Raw genomic sequence first — 16,969 nt, 5'->3', positions numbered from 1 at the left:
TCTCTTTGCCTTTGTGTTGTTCTCAGTTTACTCACATCCCTTGAGTAATCTCATTTACCCAGGACTGCTACATCATTTGTGGGGCCTAGTGCAAGATAAAAATGCAGGTCCTTTGCTCAACAATTATTATCCATTTCAAGATGACAGCATCAGAGCATGAAACCAAGCACAGGCCCTTTCTGACTGCACACGTTGCATGTCCATGAAGCTGACCCTGTATTCAACTCCAGAGCTCCAAGCCCAGAGATTCTCCCAGGTCCAATTTCCAGCTCAGACCCCTCTCCTGAGCTCTAGGCTTAAAAACGTTTCCGTATGAATATCACTCCTCCTGCCCCAGGTAGACTTTGTTTAAATCCTGGTGTTTTTGCTCACTAGCTACGAGATGTTGGGCATGACAACTCTCCCAGCTTCAGTGTCTCATTTTACTGTCTGCAAGGTTATGGGAAAGTTTGTGCAAGTATCAAGCTGGTAAGTCAGTAACAGATGCTGATAATATATCCTATAAACAGCCATAAACTGTCCATTCATAAAATGTAAAAAGTCCCTAAGTAGGGGGACTTGGTAGCTCCTGCAACATCAGCGCCGAGTGTTTACCCGGTTGCTTGGAAATTGTGCAAATTAGGACAAACAGGTAGTAACCCTTGCAAAGACCTTGGGAAAAATTTTTTGCCCCAAAGGGTTATTTAAAAAATATATGCAATATTTTATTTCAAGGAAAGAACAAGGACTCTGAGAGTGAGTTCATCCCACAAGGATCTGGTCAATCTGGTTCTAGGAACTTGACATCACATGCTTGGAGCTGATGGCCAGGTTCCAACCTCATGTAAGCAAAGAAGGTGAACTTGCATCATAAAACCAGAATATGAGTGCCAGGCTTGGGCTGCAAACACCCATAAGGAGATTACTTGTTTGTTGAGTGATGAGTGTGTTTCCAACTTTCTTCTGGATATCACGACCAAGATGTTCTCTTAGAATCTAAACCGCAGAATGCCCCACACAGGACTCAGTAATTCCCAGTAATTCTCAGTAAAGGTGCTTCTTTTCCTCAATCCTGAATGTCAGTTCCTGGTACCACTGACCACCAGCCATTTTCCATATACTTCTCAAAATAATCTCAATCTAGTAATGAGACCATCTGTGTTACTGCTGTGAATTGTCTGCTCGTACTTTTTTGTTTATATTTGCGAGTTTTTCTGTTAATTTGTATGCATTTTAGTAGTCTAGATGGTGATTCTATCTGTAAAATAATGAGAAAAGGAGACAACCAATAATCACAGTATTAATATGCTTGGAGCTACAAATATAAAATCAATATTATAAACAGTATTTAACTTGGCCTACTGTTGTCTTTTAATTTTATTTATGCCTCTTGTCATACAGAGCTGTTTTCTGTTTTTATCTGGTCACATCGGACCATCATCATCTCTCTGGATTCTAGATATACTTACTGTCTCTATTGCGTCTGGATTTGCATTGGGGGATAGTTGCTGGAATGAAGGAAGGAGAACAGAGTAGAAATTGATCAGTGTTCAGATTCAGTGGTTGGTGATCAGTGGTACCAGGAACTGACATTCAGGATTGAGGAAAAGAAGCACCTTTACTGAGAATTACTGGGAATTACTGAGTCCTGTGTGGGGCATTCTGCGGTTTAGATTCTAAGAGAACATCTTGGTCGTGATATCCAGAAGAAAGTTGGAAACACACTCATCACTCAACAAACAAGTAATCTCCTTATGGGTGTTTGCAGCCCAAGCCTGGCACTCATATTCTGGTTTTATGATGCAAGTTCACCTTCTTTGCTTACATGAGGTTGGAACCTGGCCATCAGCTCCAAGCATGTGATGTCAAGTTCCTAGAACCAGATTGACCAGATCCTTGTGGGATGAACTCACTCTCAGAGTCCTTGTTCTTTCCTTGAAATAAAATATTGCATATATTTTTTAAATAACCCTTTGGGGCAAAAAATTTTTCCCAAGGTCTTTGCAAGGGTTACTACCTGTTTGTCCTAATTTGCACAATTTCCAAGCAACCGGGTAAACACTCGGCGCTGATGTTGCAGGAGCTACCAAGTCCCCCTACTTAGGGACTTTTTACATTTTATGAATGGACAGTTTATGGCTGTTTATAGGATATATTATCAGCATCTGTTACTGACTTACCAGCTTGATACTTGCACAAACTTTCCCATAACCTTGCAGACAGTAAAATGAGACACTGAAGCTGGGAGAGTTGTCATGCCCAACATCTCGTAGCTAGTGAGCAAAAACACCAGGATTTAAACAAAGTCTACCTGGGGCAGGAGGAGTGATATTCATACGGAAACGTTTTTAAGCCTAGAGCTCAGGAGAGGGGTCTGAGCTGGAAATTGGACCTGGGAGAATCTCTGGGCTTGGAGCTCTGGAGTTGAATACAGGGTCAGCTTCATGGACATGCAACGTGTGCAGTCAGAAAGGGCCTGTGCTTGGTTTCATGCTCTGATGCTGTCATCTTGAAATGGATAATAATTGTTGAGCAAAGGACCTGCATTTTTATCTTGCACTAGGCCCCACAAATGATGTAGCAGTCCTGGGTAAATGAGATTACTCAAGGGATGTGAGTAAACTGAGAACAACACAAAGGCAAAGAGACAGAGTCCAGGCAAACTCAGCCTACAAGTATTGGCAGATGTAGACTTGTCTATGAAGAGAGCTATGAGATATAATGAAAAAGTAGGAAGGAATCAAAGGGGAGGGATGTGGTAGAGGGTGATGGAGGAGCCTTAGGGAGAAGGGTGGATCTGCAGTGGTACCAGCTGTAGACGGGCCAAGTGACTGAAAACCAGAAGGAGACCTTTATCTTTTGATGGGTCAGAAAGTGGCCAGTGATGCTAATGGGCCTCAGATGCGGTTCAGATGTGCTGAGGAGGTCAAGAGGCAGAGCTGGCGTGTGTGGACTACTCACAGTAGCATTTTGGTCATGACAGGGAGGGGAGCAGCTTGAAGGAGATGCAGGGTCAAGGGACAACAATTTTATAATGAGAGAAATCAGAAAATGGTTGTGCCTGGGGGCAGAAGAGAGAGAGGGCAAGTAGAGAGCAAGCAATTTTTGATTCAAGAGAACTTAGCAGTATCTTGATGTCCAAGGTCCCATATAAAAGAATGAATTGTGGGCATGCAGTTGGAGGAGTGAGCCATGTAGAGAAGGGTGGGTGGGTGCAGATGAACAAGTGAAGGTGGAAGGCAAGGACACTGGAGAGTTTGTGCTGGGTGACCTCTGTTTTTTCTAAAGATGTAGGAGCAACTTTCCAAGTGTGGAGGTAGGAGGAGAATGGATGAAAGTCCTTTGCAATTGGAAAGGGAGCCAAGTAGGCATGAGTACCAAAAAAGTCAGGCTTTGGGACCACTGGCTCCCTAAAGTTTTTGTCAAACCACATATACCATTTTCTTCCATAGCTATTGCGAATTTGAAGACTTTTGTTCACATTCTTGTCCAATTTTTTCTGGTTGTTCAGAATTGGGTAGAAAGTAGCAAGCCTGCTGATTGCTCTTCCTGTAAGTCTACATCTGAAAATGAAAGAAAGATAAGGCAGAAAGAACTAGATTTTCTGCTTTCAGCAGAATGGGGATTTCAGGAAGTCTTACTATTTTAAAATTTCTAATTATACTAACTTTTGGCTCTGTGTCATTTCTATGCAAGCCTACTAGGCTCAGTGCATATGAAAATGCCCAACCTCATTTAATCCCTACAAGACTTCTGTATCATTATCTATAACTATGCAGGTGATTGAAACTCCAGGAATTAAGTTTTTTAGGGTCGCAGCTAATACCAGTGTCAGAATTCAAACCAAGCCTGACACTTTTGTGATCACTGCCCCTCCCTGATGATGTGCTTTAAAAGAAACTCAGTAGTTTTGCCTACATGTCCTACAGATCTTCACAACAACCCTAAGAGGTAGGTAGTATCCCCATTTTGCAGATAAGGAAACTGAGGTTCAATATAACTTGCCCAGAGTTTCCCAGTTAGTAAATGAATTCAGCCTCTTCAACTTAAGGGCCCATGTCCTTTCCAGCGTTCTTCCCAATGGATTGTATCAGGTTTGCGTATAGCCCCTGAGCTCATGATGATGGTACAATATGAGGAGGCACAGCGTGGAGGTGGTTTTTTCAAAGGAGAGATGTATGTAGGTTAACTGGAATTGACAGCTTCTCCACAAAAAAGGGTACGGTGTGAAATTAAAGAACCAAGGGAGTGGAGGAAATGTGGCAGTTTTTATCTGTGAAAGTTGTCCAAGATTATAGCATGCCCTTGGGTACTCAGAATGGAGAATGGGGGAGAAAGACAAAGCTTCCCATTGTTTAAGAGATCTGGTTGAGGCCAATGCAAGGAGACCCTTTCACCTGAAACTGCAGGGAGCCCCAAAGCCAGAGAGAAAAAGGCCATGCATGATCTTGTAAGGACTCCTGGCTTGGTTTGGGCTATAAGTCAAGTGAGCTTCAGAAGTCAAGTCCAGAGGAAGAACCACCCCTGGAAGAAAGCAAAGCAGGGAGGGCTTGGCCAGAAACAGAAGTTACTGAATTGAAGCCTGTGCTAAGCTATGATTTAACAAACCTCTATGTAACATGGATGCCCTGAAGTGTCTTAGTATCATAGTTTGATTTAATGTGCTCTAATTCATTACATAGTATGGGGCACAGAAATGCAGCAGAATTAAATGGAGAAAGTCAGTAACTTCCTGAAGTGCCACCTTTAAAGGAGACTCTCTTCTAAGTTTGGATGAGTGATGATAGCACAGAAAGTTGGAATAATTCACAGCAGTGCCCAGAAAAGTACCTTCTATGTGCAGGTTGCCTCCCTGGCACCTTTTGTACTTCATCGTGCTGTGTCCCCACCCCCCACCTCTGGTGGTTACAATGTGAGCTCTTATCTCTCCCTGCAGTTTCTGGCCAGAGTTCACCTGGCGTCTCCCACTAATCCACACTGACCTCCTGCTCGTCCTCGGTCTGGCTCTGGAAGCTTGCTAAGTCAGTGCCACAGGGTTCTCACAAAGTTTAGCAACTTACAAGGGAGAGGTTGCTCAGATTGTCATAGGACAGATTGAATCATAACTACGACATGTATTCCTAGTGGAGCAAGAGAATATGTCTAGGTTTACATATGTAACCATGTATGAATATTTGTATGTGTATACACACACACAGTGCCGTCAACGGCTTATTTGAAATTGATTTCTCAGAGGGGTAATGGAAATTGGAAGCTTCATCAAAATAAGACGACAGGAGTAGGGCATGTTGCCAGAATCTTTAAAATAAATGAGATAGTTATGCTCCTGGCACAAGGCCACCCTGCTTAGGCTGCAGTGCTGTCACAGCCCTGTGGGTTAGTCAGCAGCCCTCCAAGGACAGCTGTGATTTGGTCGGTGAATGCATTTCTGTTTGGCACGTGTCCTCACGTTGTTGAATACTCATAGTGTGTTGTTTAGCAAAGCAGATGCAGAGGATTATATTCCTAGGACTTGACCAAAGACATAGCTTACTAGACATCATTTTTCTTTAGAAACCGTATCTTGTATACTATTGACAGTATTTAACCCAGCGTATTTTCTATTCATATAATTTACCCAAAAAGTAGATATGTGAAATGTTTAAAATGTTCAGAGTACTATACCACTTAGGATAGATAATTTATTCCTTAAAAAGTTAAACATACACCTGCCATGCTAACTCAGCCACTCCTCCCCTATGTGTCCAAGAGAAAGAAAAGCATATGTCCATCCAAAGACTCATGCAAGAATGTTCATAACAGCTTTATTTATGATAGCAGACGTCTAAAAAACAATCCAACCTGTCTGGGTGTGGCTCAGTGGTTGAGCATTGACCTAGGATCCAGGCAATCCGGGTTTGATTCCCGGTCAGGGCACATGCCCGGGTTGGGGGCTCGATCCCCATTCTGGCGCGTGCAGGAGGCAGCCAATCAATGACTCTTTCATCATTGATGTTTCTATCTCTCTCTCTCCCTCTCCTTTCCTCTCTCTGAAATCAATAAAGATATATTTTAAAAAAATAAAAAAAATCCAAATGTCCATCAACAAGTGCATGGATAAGCAAACTGTGGTACATCCATTCACTGAAATAGTACTTGGCAGTACAAAGAAAGGAACTATGATACAATGAAACAGCATGGATAAATCTCAGAATAATTATGCCTAATGAAAGAAGCCAGACCAAAAAAAGTACATATTCTTTCATTCCTATGAAATTGTAGAAAGTTTGAACTGACCTGAAGTGATAGAGAGCAAGCCTATAGTTGTCTGGATGCACAAGGAAGCAAGTTCACTAACTTGATGGTGGTGATGGTTTCACAAGTGTCTACATATGTCAAAACTTACCAAATTAGATACTGTTAAATAGGTGCTATGTATTGTATTTTAATATAGCTCAGTAGATTTGTAAAATGTTTGGAGAGTATGGGGAAGAATGTGGACAAAGTGAACAAAACTGGCACGTGTATTCCGCTCTGTAGGACTTGGTAGATTAAGAAGATACTATGTTGCTCACGTTATAGGAGTCAGTCTTGAAAAATCACTATGTAAGCTTATTTTTCATTAGTTACAGGTGTCTCTCTACCACCTTCATCTCTTCTCACCTCCTGCCCCCAACGCACTGATTAATTAAAAATGTCATTATTCAACTAGAGATACTATGGTTCATTGTTAGGGATTTCAGCTTCTGTTAATGCTTTTCTTCCTCTTGATTTAGCGTGGAAATTCTGATACTGTGGGGGTGAAAAATAGGCAAATTTGAAGATGAAGTTGAGAGAGTGTAATTAATGGAGTAGCTCATAGTAGATAGAAATTAGATCTTGGATTGGGAAGTTCACCTTGAAAAATAGGAAGGACACTTTTTTTTTTTTTTTTTTTTTTTTTTTAGGGAAATGGGACTGAAGGAACATGGGAAAGGTTGGGAAAACAGTTGGAGCACCACTTACCAAATGATCCTTTCTTGGTCTTTAGCAGATAGTCTTGAAATGGAGATAGGGGATATAATGGAGCAGCTGGGATTTGAAAAGAATGGAGAGTTTGGGAATAGTGCCCTAGGAGGTCAGTAGGAAGTTGACAGGATGTAGGGGTTGGGGTGGGGCGGGAAACTTTGCTAAACAGCGAAGGAATAGGATCTGAACTTACCTAGCATGAAATTTTGTGGAGCACACCCAGCATGGTTTTGTGAAATTTTGAACAATATTAGTGGTATTCAGTTAGCGGTATAATCAACCTTTTTTAATGGTGAAAATTTTATGTTTAAAATTGGTTAGCTGGACTCAGCTTAGATGATCCCAATTTTGTTGACAACATCCAAAACATCGTAGTCAAGAGCCAGTAAAACATTCACCTCCATCCGGCCTATCAGGGTGTTGATTAACCTTGGCCATGTCAGTGTCATAGAGCTTCTTCACAGCCTGTTTGACCTGGTGCTTGTGGGCCTTGATGTCCACAAGGAGCACAGTGTATTCTGCCTTCTTCTTGGCTGACTCGGTAACTTGGTCATAATGTTCAAGTTTGTTTTTCTGCAGAGCATTCTTTCGAGGATATTTGGGCTGCCTTCAGCACCCTTCTGGGCAGCTAGAGGGTGGTGACATGTGGACCGTCTTTTTGTGGCCATGGACACTTTCAGTGCTTCCTTCACAGCCTCCAGAGCCTTTGCTTTGGTTTCAGTTTTGGGAGGGCCAGGGGCACCTCACAGTCAAACTCTGTCTTCACTTTCAGCACCGTCTTTGTAAAAGGTCTCAGCCTTCATTTTTAGAGAAGAAAAAATATGTATTCTCATCTTAAAAAAAAAAACCTGGTCTGTTCTCAGACACGTAACTAGTTCATTGAAGATAATTGAATTTTACTTTTTTAAACTGTTAACAAATTTTCAAATACCTTCAGTAAATGTACTGTGTCTTTCAAACATGCACTTACTCTATGTAGTACTGAGTATTTTTACAACTAACTATAAATAAATCTAATGTAATTGTGTTCACTAGCATTTACTGCTTGCTTACAGTAAATGTTATGCATTTACTAAATGGCAGGCACTTTGAATCTATTAACTTATTTAATGCTCATAAGAACATAGTTACATGCTTTACAAAGGAGAACACTGAAACACAGAAAAGCTAGATGTCCCGTACCTAACCTCTGCGATAGAGTGCCTCTCATATTATGTCATGTCACGGTGACACCAAACGAGCACGACTCATGGGTTGGAACCAGAAAGCAGCTTTCTTCTTGTTTCCTTTCATTTTTACTCAGCAGGTCTAGCTTCTTCCCTATGCCTGAATGAAATTAGGGCACTCTCATGACTTTTACAGTCATTCTTAATAACATAAGGTCCTACAGTCAGTAACATGCTCCTCTAGTTCAGTGCAACAACTATAATGGACATGTCATTACACACTTCTTTTTTCCAAAGCAGTCCTGGTACAGGTTAGCAACCTATACAGGTGCTGGTGGAAGGGGACCTTAAGCTTTCTCCCCTCCCAGCCTTGCAGTTTACCCCACCTCCCCTATCTCGCTAGCTGTGAGTTCTGACCCCTGCCCTCCAAGGTCAAAAGGGGAAAGAAGAGCTTGCGTGGCAAGAAATGTCTCATGTAACTAGCAACAAATGACATGAGTTTTCTCTGGCAATGGGTTGAAGCTGTCTCTCAAAGGCACTTTTGTGGTTTTTTGCAATGCTCTCCCATTATCAGAAATTTCTCACTTCTAATTCCCATGAGTTAGGAGAGTCCAGCTGATCATTAGCTCCTTCCTCAATTCTCTGGATGTCTGACATTTGCTCCTATTGAACTCTTTCACCTTTTGAGGCAGTTCACTTGAACAAGTCTCTCCCATTGAGCCATATTTGATCCATGAGAAACATCCCAGCATCATTTGCCCTGACCAGCTTCAGTGGTCCAGGCCAACAATACAGCCACCTCTCCTCTGCCCAGCCGTCACCTAGACATTTCCCATAGGAAGTCAGGACCACCAGTCCACTTAGAAATGTAAACTGTAGGGGACACATTTTATTAGACTCTTTGCATCTCTTATACCTTGACTTCAGATAAAGGAGAAAGTAGTTCCCACTCATCCCTTTACATTTGGTGGAAATGCAATAAGAATCCACTTGGCTGGGTAGCTAAGTTGGTTAGAGCGTTGTCCCGATAAGCCAAGGTTGTGGGTTCAATCCCTAGTTAGGGCACCTACAAGGAGCAACCAATGAATGCATAAATAAGAGGAACAGCAAATCGATGTCTCTCTCTCTATCCCTTTCTCTCCCTCTCTCCTCCCCTCCCCCTTTTTTCTCCCCCCCCCCATCTCTCTCTCTCTCTCAAATCAAGAATCTCATGAAAAAGAAACTACAATAACATGTTTGATAACTAATGCAAAATGTATACAAGAGATTAGACTTAGGGATACCAAATAATTCTAAAGAAAAGAAAAAAGAATGGAAGGCTTGACCTGCGAGTTGTAAGACTTAAAGTCACGGTTAAGTAAAAGCAAGGTATTGGTGCAGGAACAGACAGATAAACTGAGGAATGGTGCAGCAAATCGAAAACAGACCCCAGCACCTGTGAGAGCTTGTTGTAAAATGCGGCATTAACAATCAGTGGGAAAGGATTAATCTCTCAATAAGCTGGAACAAGTGGGTAAATAAAAATGGATCCCGGCCTCAAAACAGTCACGAAGATCAGTTCCTTAAGGATTAAAACATAAGTGTTAAAAACAAAACTTCTGAAACAAAATATCAGAACATCAGAAAGATCGTATGATGTTGGGGAAGGTGGAGATTTCTTGTAATAAGATGCAGAAAGCACAGAACCAAAAAAAAAAGGTGGAAAACTGTTAAATTGCAAAATATCTATCAAAAGACAGCATAACCAAATTAAAGCAAGCTACAAAGTGAGGAAATGTTTTCATGCATATGACAAAGGCTAATGTCCAGGTTACACAAAGAGCTGCTACTACATTATCAAGAAAAAAGTAGAAAAATCAACAAAGGTGAAGGAAAATGTAAAGAACAGAAAGCCTGGATAGCCAATAAATCCATAAAAAGATGTTCAAGCTCACTAGTCTTTGAGGTCATGAGTATTGAAACAAATTTCATTCTTTATATCGTACCAGAAATAACTAAAAAGTCTAATAGGACTAAGCATTGGAGGGGACAAAGGAAAACGAGCCCTTGGACTCTGCTAGTGGGGATACAAGGTGGTACAGAGCAGATTCAGTCGTCTCTTTAATGTTCTGCCTTAAAACAATGTGAGGCAAATAAGACAAAATATTGACATTTATGAAATCTGGGGCTAAATACATGAATTTTCATTGTACCTAAATTTTAAATTACTCAAAATTTTTAACGTTTTAATTTGAAATAGTTCTCGATGTGCAAAAGTTGTGAAAACAGCACAAAGAATTTCTGTGTGCCCTTTCCCCACATTCCACAGATGTTAGGGTCTTACATAACCGCAGTGCAGTGATCAAAATGGGGCAGCTATCGTTGATACACCACTGTTATCTAATCTACAGACCTTATACAAATATGCGTAAAATTTTAAATTTAAAAAGATCTTATGATCCTGTGGCTCATATCGTTTTAAATGCATTCTTGGAGTTAACTTCCAGGATGGCTCAGCCAAGTTCTGTCAGCAAGGAGAGAACGTGTTCCTGGGCACAAAGGCTCCCTCTTCAGATATGCTGCACAAGTGATAAATATTTCTCCCTTTCCTGAGGCTATGCAGAAGAAATGAGGGTCAGATAGTTGATAAGAAGTCTCAAAAGAACATTTTTATTCTATAGATCACATCTTTACATACACCAGACAGAAAAATGTTATGAGAAAAGTGGCTTTTCGATAATATATCTTGTATTTCTTTTATTATGAAGATTTTAGAACATATGCAAGGATAACACACTTTTTTTCTTAAAGTAACAGTAAAACTTTAAAAATAGATGCTTAGTTTATGAATCTTGGGAAGTGGGGACTGAGCAGACAGTAATTTTCAAAAACCAACTACAGCATTTATTTTTTTTCTCTCTCTCTCTGTCCCTTGACAAATATTTGATTATCCCTCCCTTCCGCTCAGTTTCTAGAAAGTTTTCACTATTGATACAAAATTTCCTGGGTGCTCAAATAAGAGAGTAACTGGACTTTGGCATTTTTCTTCTTTATAGACTTGTAGGTGAGGATTAAGGAACCTTCTCAGGTGGTTTAAGTGCCTGGACACGAGATTGGGGATTAGACACATGGGTGGCCGAGAACATTCCAAGGTCTCTGACGCTGTGATCAGGGCTGTGGTTGGACATCAGGGGAGCACATACCCTCACCCACACCTCCCAATTGCGAGAACCCAAAATCAGGATACAGTGGGTGCTCCCAGGAAGGCTGTTTTCCAAATTTGCCAGATCATAGAGTCACCTGGAGTGTGTGAAAAAGCCGGATCTCTGGGCTCCACCCCAGAATCTCCAGGGAAAGAACCCCGGAATCTGCATTTTTACAAGTATACCAGTTGAATCTGCTAAGCAGAAAAATTGGGGAAAGAGGAAAGGAAGCTGCATCTGGTAGGTTTCCTGGCACCTGACTTGAGCTGATGAGGCAACCTCGGCTGATGTGTGTTGTAATTTGGCAGAATCTTGTTGAGAGCCGATAGGGCACCTGTGTACCATGGAGGGGAGGGTGCCTGTGCAAGGAGCTAAATTAGCTCAAAGAGGTGGAGAGGAGATCTGTGAAGGCCACAGAACTGCCCTTACGTTCATCAAGTTGCCCCTATTTTATTCTCTGTTCAGTGCTTCTGGGCTCCAGGAAGCCTCTCCGCCCCTTTCCAGGCTTCAAACGATCCACCTTGCTGGAAACTTCCTGCCCAGGTAGTAGGGGGAAGACAAGAGAAAGAAGTGCCTACCTGGGCTTGATGCCTATGCCAAAGTCCGAACTGCTCTGTGTTCTATCACTTTAGAAAAATGTTGTTAAAGGACTCTTCAGGAAACAACGGAGGCCAGTTACTAGCCTCGGGGGACAGTCATTTGTGCCAGAGAGATGCCATAAGTTTGGAAAATTGCTCACATTGTGGGCCTTAAAATCTCAGGGAAGAGAGAGAGAGAGAGAGAGAGAGAGAGAGAGAGAGAGAAGAAAAGTAAAATCACACAGATGGGCTGAGAGGCTGCTAATTTATCAATCTGCAAATCTGGGGCTGGGCCAGACTCGGTAACTGTCAAATCAAGTATGTACCCAAATTTTAATTTTTTCCTCTAGTAATGATTTGTAAGAGGGCCCTTCTCGGAGTTCAATTTGTAAACATTCATGGAGACAGAAGCATAAAAGGGTCCAAGAAGGCATTTTTATGTTACAGTTGAGATGGGGGAAAGTCAAGGTATCTAATTACATTTCATATGGCACTTATTTACAATGTGCATTGTAAAGTAAATTATTTTAGAAATTGAGGACATTTTGTAACTATTGTTAAAACAGGGGAAAATATAATTAGGAACATAATAATCACTGCCAGGGCAGCAGACCCCAGGCTAGTCACACGAATCATGCATGGTAGGTGTGCTGTCTCATTCAGCCCTCAGGACAACCCCATGAGATAGTGACTATTTTATGCCCATTTTATGTATGAGGAAACTGGTGGGAGATGTTCAGTTACTTCCCCAGATGCACTACTGTTCAAATAGCCGACCACTATGCTCTTCATCAAATCCATTGCTAAATTCATTGTTAAATTCTTGGGCCTGCATCCCATTTCCTTAAGATGCTTTCTCCATTTCTTTTTATTATATTGACATTTCATGCTTTCACCCACCCAGCTCGTCCTGACTTTCAGTTTGTGACAGTCCTTTTGCTCTGTCATCTCTAATATTGCTATTTAAGCGCTTCCCTGTTGCGTTTCACTACCTTACCTAGACCCCAAGTTACCTGGGGCTGAGATCATGTCATATGAGTTCCTCTTCTACTTTCCTGAGCTCTCCACAGTAGCAGATATTTATTAGATGATTATTAAATGCATGTTATATCAATGGAGGTCACTGTACTTAAGTTATTGTAGCTTAAAGACTGAAAAAAAAAAAAGAACTAATGAAGACATTTAAAATACCAACAGACTTATTTTGAGATTAAAGTCTGTGAAGACAATTTTTAAACACAAGAGCTTATGAATCAAAACTATTTTGTTATTAGGAGAAATGAATGAAAAAGTAATTATAAGCTTTATGGCCCATATGTAACGAGATACACATTTTGTAAATCATTACATTGTCAATCTCTGCTTGGTCAACCTTGCCTTGCCAGCAGTTAATGGCCATGTCTATTTTCTCTATAAGGAAGCAACAATTTGAAAAATGAAGATTGATTGAACTGCAGTATCCTCTGATATAGCTATTTATCATCACTAATTACCCTTCTGACTATAACTATTTCAAAGTAAATTTAGAGGAACGAAATTCATTATTCACAAAAACCAGTGACAGATGTCAAGGATGGAGGGTTATAGCCAGCAGGTCTCACTAATCAGCATTTCCCTTCTCCAGCCTGTCTGCTGCTCACTTCTTGCCATTTCTCCATGATTTTCCATAAGCTTTACTCACAATAAGTCTTAGAGATCTGGAGGCAGTCTTCTGAGAATCAGTGATAACCCTCTACCGTTCTGCTCTTCCAAACTTCAAATAAAAGATCAAACATAAGTGTTTGTCTTCTGTTAAACAGAATAACTTCTTCCAAAATATTTTCAGTGAAATGGGTAGATTGCTCTGTTGAATTACCTAAGTGGGCAGCTAAGCTCCTTGTATCATTAATGAAGTATACAGTGAGATGTCCCTTTTAAGAGTTGCTATTTAATCATTCTAAAAGTGATCATCTCTTTCTGTATCTTAAATACTAAAAAGAAATTACCTTCATTGATATATGAAAACAGGTGTCTTTTTAATAGATTATAATTCAGTATGTTTCCATTCACATTCCTGTTTTCTGTGGAATCTACCTTGGTTGTGGTTTTTAAAAGTGATAGCTTCATGTATAACCTGAATGTTCAGTTTGCCATGTAATAAGTCATTTCTCCTAGATTCTCTCCGCTAAATTAAGTCAATTTGGTATTCACTGTTAATGAAGACAGATGCCAGTTTTGACCCACTAGAAAGTGTGTGTGGGGGGGGGGGATTTTTTTAAAAGAATCCTGAATTTACAGTATTGGATTGTATTTAAAGAAGCACAAAATATGTGAAGGAATTTTTATTGTGTTCATGAGAATATTACACGTGAAAATATATCTCCCTGTTACAGACAGAAATCACGCCACTTTTAAAATTGGGATGGCATAGGGAAATTTGTGCAAGAAGAGTTAATCCCAGAGAAAGCACCTCTGAGGAATACGAGCTAGGTCATCATCTCCTTAATCATTCACTGACAACTGTCAGTATAATTGAAAATAATAGATTAGTCTTACATGGTGAAGGTCTGTGTATGTCTCTGTGTTTTAAGACTATTCCTAACTCTTTGTGATCTGGACTCGAGAGTAGAAGCAAAAGCAGTAGACATCTATAAAACTACTCCTGCTGAAAAGAGAATTTTCTTTTTACTTTCCACCCCGTTATCCTTAGAAAAAGGTACTGGGTAATGAAATGCTAGATTTTAGCTCAATTAAACTTTGTGGATGTCAGCTCAACCAACACATTTTACCAGGAGCAGGAAAATATTCAGCATATTATATGCAGGGCATTGTAAAACAGATAAAACATTTGGTCCACAAAGCAATAAGCATGTCTTCTGGAGTTAAGTTGGTCCTGCAAAATTGAAGATTATAAATCGTGTTTACACAAGGCTGGGCCTAAAAGAAGTTAGACTATCAAAATGTAGATCTATCTCATACTACCTGGGAAGGCTTGGAATTTTGAGTCCTGGCTGCCAATGGCTCTTTATTCTTGTCTACACAAACTCTTTGACAACAATTTTCAGAGTTTAGCTCCATGGTTAGAGTGAATCAGGGTCATTGCTTGAATTTCTGCCTGTGTGGTTAGCTGCCCTTAATAACATGCCAGTGGACCAGAGAGTGCCAACTCTAAAACTCAGGAGCCAAGCAACTAACTCCAATGAGTAAGGCAGGACTGCAGTAAACAGCAGGGAGTGGTGAGGACTGTGGCAGAGAGAGGTCAGGCTCCATCTGAAGGAGCCGCTGCTCTCCATGTTGGAAGCTTGTTATTGAGCGGAAATATGGGCCCAGTGTTGTTAGATCTGACTTTATAAGAAAAGCGAGAAACCTGGGACTTTATGTGAAAACATTCCAATTTGTCATGTAGTCACCTAATTCAGACATGTTAAAGGGCAATCAGAACACATCTTTTGACTAGAGAGGGCATTTTGTCCACCGTCTTGCCACCCCGTTTCCACCCCAATTTAGGCTCCTTGGAGTGCAAATTACTACGCTGACATTCAGGGTGGAGAAGGCGGGACCTGTAGGTGCATCTGTATAAATTCATCACCACTGCTGGGAGAGCCCCTCTGCTACTGTCAGGACTTCCTGACCATGGGTCATACAGTGGGTTCAAAGTGGTCCCCAAAAAGACGTCCACAGTCCATTCCCCAGATCCTGTGAATGTGATCTTATTGTGTTTTGTTTTGTTTTGTTTTAAAAAGGGTCTTTGCAGATGTAATTAATTTAGGGATCCTAAGATGAGATCACTCTGGATTATCCAAGTGGACCCTAGATCCAATGACAAGTGTCCTTGTAAAAGGCACACAGAGGATAGACATGAAGAGAAGACCAGGTAAAGGTGGAGGCAGGCACAAGCCACAGAATAGCTAAAGCCACCACAAGGTGGGTGGGGCAATGAATTGAATCTCCCCTGGAGTTCTCCAGAGAGCATGGCCCTGCTGGCACCTTAATTTGCATTTCTAGCTTCCAGAACTGAGAATAACTTTCTGCTGTTTTAAGCCACCAAGTTTGTGGTAATTTATGTGTCAGCCCTAGGGAATTAATACAGGTTAGCAGCAGCATCTTTCTAAACAAGACATCTATAAGCATCACCCTCATCATCTAACATCCAAAGGTACCTCTGAAGATGGCTGTTTTATTAATTTGTGCCAAAAATTAAAAATCAACTCATGTACTTAAATTCTAGGTTTTATGACATCAAACCTAAAAATGCTCATGTAACCCACAGAGAAAATTAAATGTCAGAGAAAAATATAATTCAGGAGAAAGGTGCATTGATAACCAAGCATACCGGGGCCACTCACTGTCTGTACTGAAGAAGACGGTACAGAGATGAGTATAATCATATTTTAATTCTGACTAAAAAGAATTGCTCTTGATTCCTTTCTTCTAAATTAACGATGAGAGCTGTAACCAAGACATTCTGATGGATCTGAAAGCTACCGAGGTAACAGGTATTTTGTAAATGTTAGATACTTAACTAAGTGTGGGTTTAAAAACCAAAGCTGACATGGCAAATTAGGGAGGAAAAAGAGAGATTTATTAGAGGCCACTGGGCATTAGGATTACTCAACCCATTTATTACCTTTCTCAAGTAAACATACTGAATCCCCTCTGCTGTCACAGTGTGGTTTCCCCTGAAGCCCACTAGATCAATTGGTATACTTTATGTTTTCCCAAAATTCCTTTATACCCAGGGGGAAAAAAAGGAGGGAGGCAGGGCTATCAGTCAGACAGGTACATGTGTCATATCTCTGGAGTCCACATTTTCCCAAGTGCCTGATTTATTATGTACTTTCTTGTAAACCCGGTGGAACCAAAATCCACTTCTCCTTTAAATTTTATGGGTTTTGTGCCCTTTTTTTAAGGCTTTGTTTTGTTCATTCATTCAACGTCTATCGTACACTTCTATTTGTCAGTCAGTGGGCTAGACCTTCTCTCAAGGAGCTCACCACCTACGGAAGAAACAGGCATGGGACAAATAAGCACAGAGCCGGAGGGTAAGCATCATAATTGAGGTGTGCACACAAGGTGCTATGGGAGCAAAGAAGAAAGA

The sequence above is a fragment of the Miniopterus schreibersii genome (genome assembly GCF_964146895.1).
Source record: "Miniopterus schreibersii genome assembly, chromosome: 3".
In the NCBI taxonomy this organism is placed as follows: domain Eukaryota; kingdom Metazoa; phylum Chordata; class Mammalia; order Chiroptera; family Miniopteridae; genus Miniopterus; species Miniopterus schreibersii.
The sequence above is the reverse complement of the archived record's forward strand: the minus strand, read 5'-3'. Positions refer to the sequence as shown.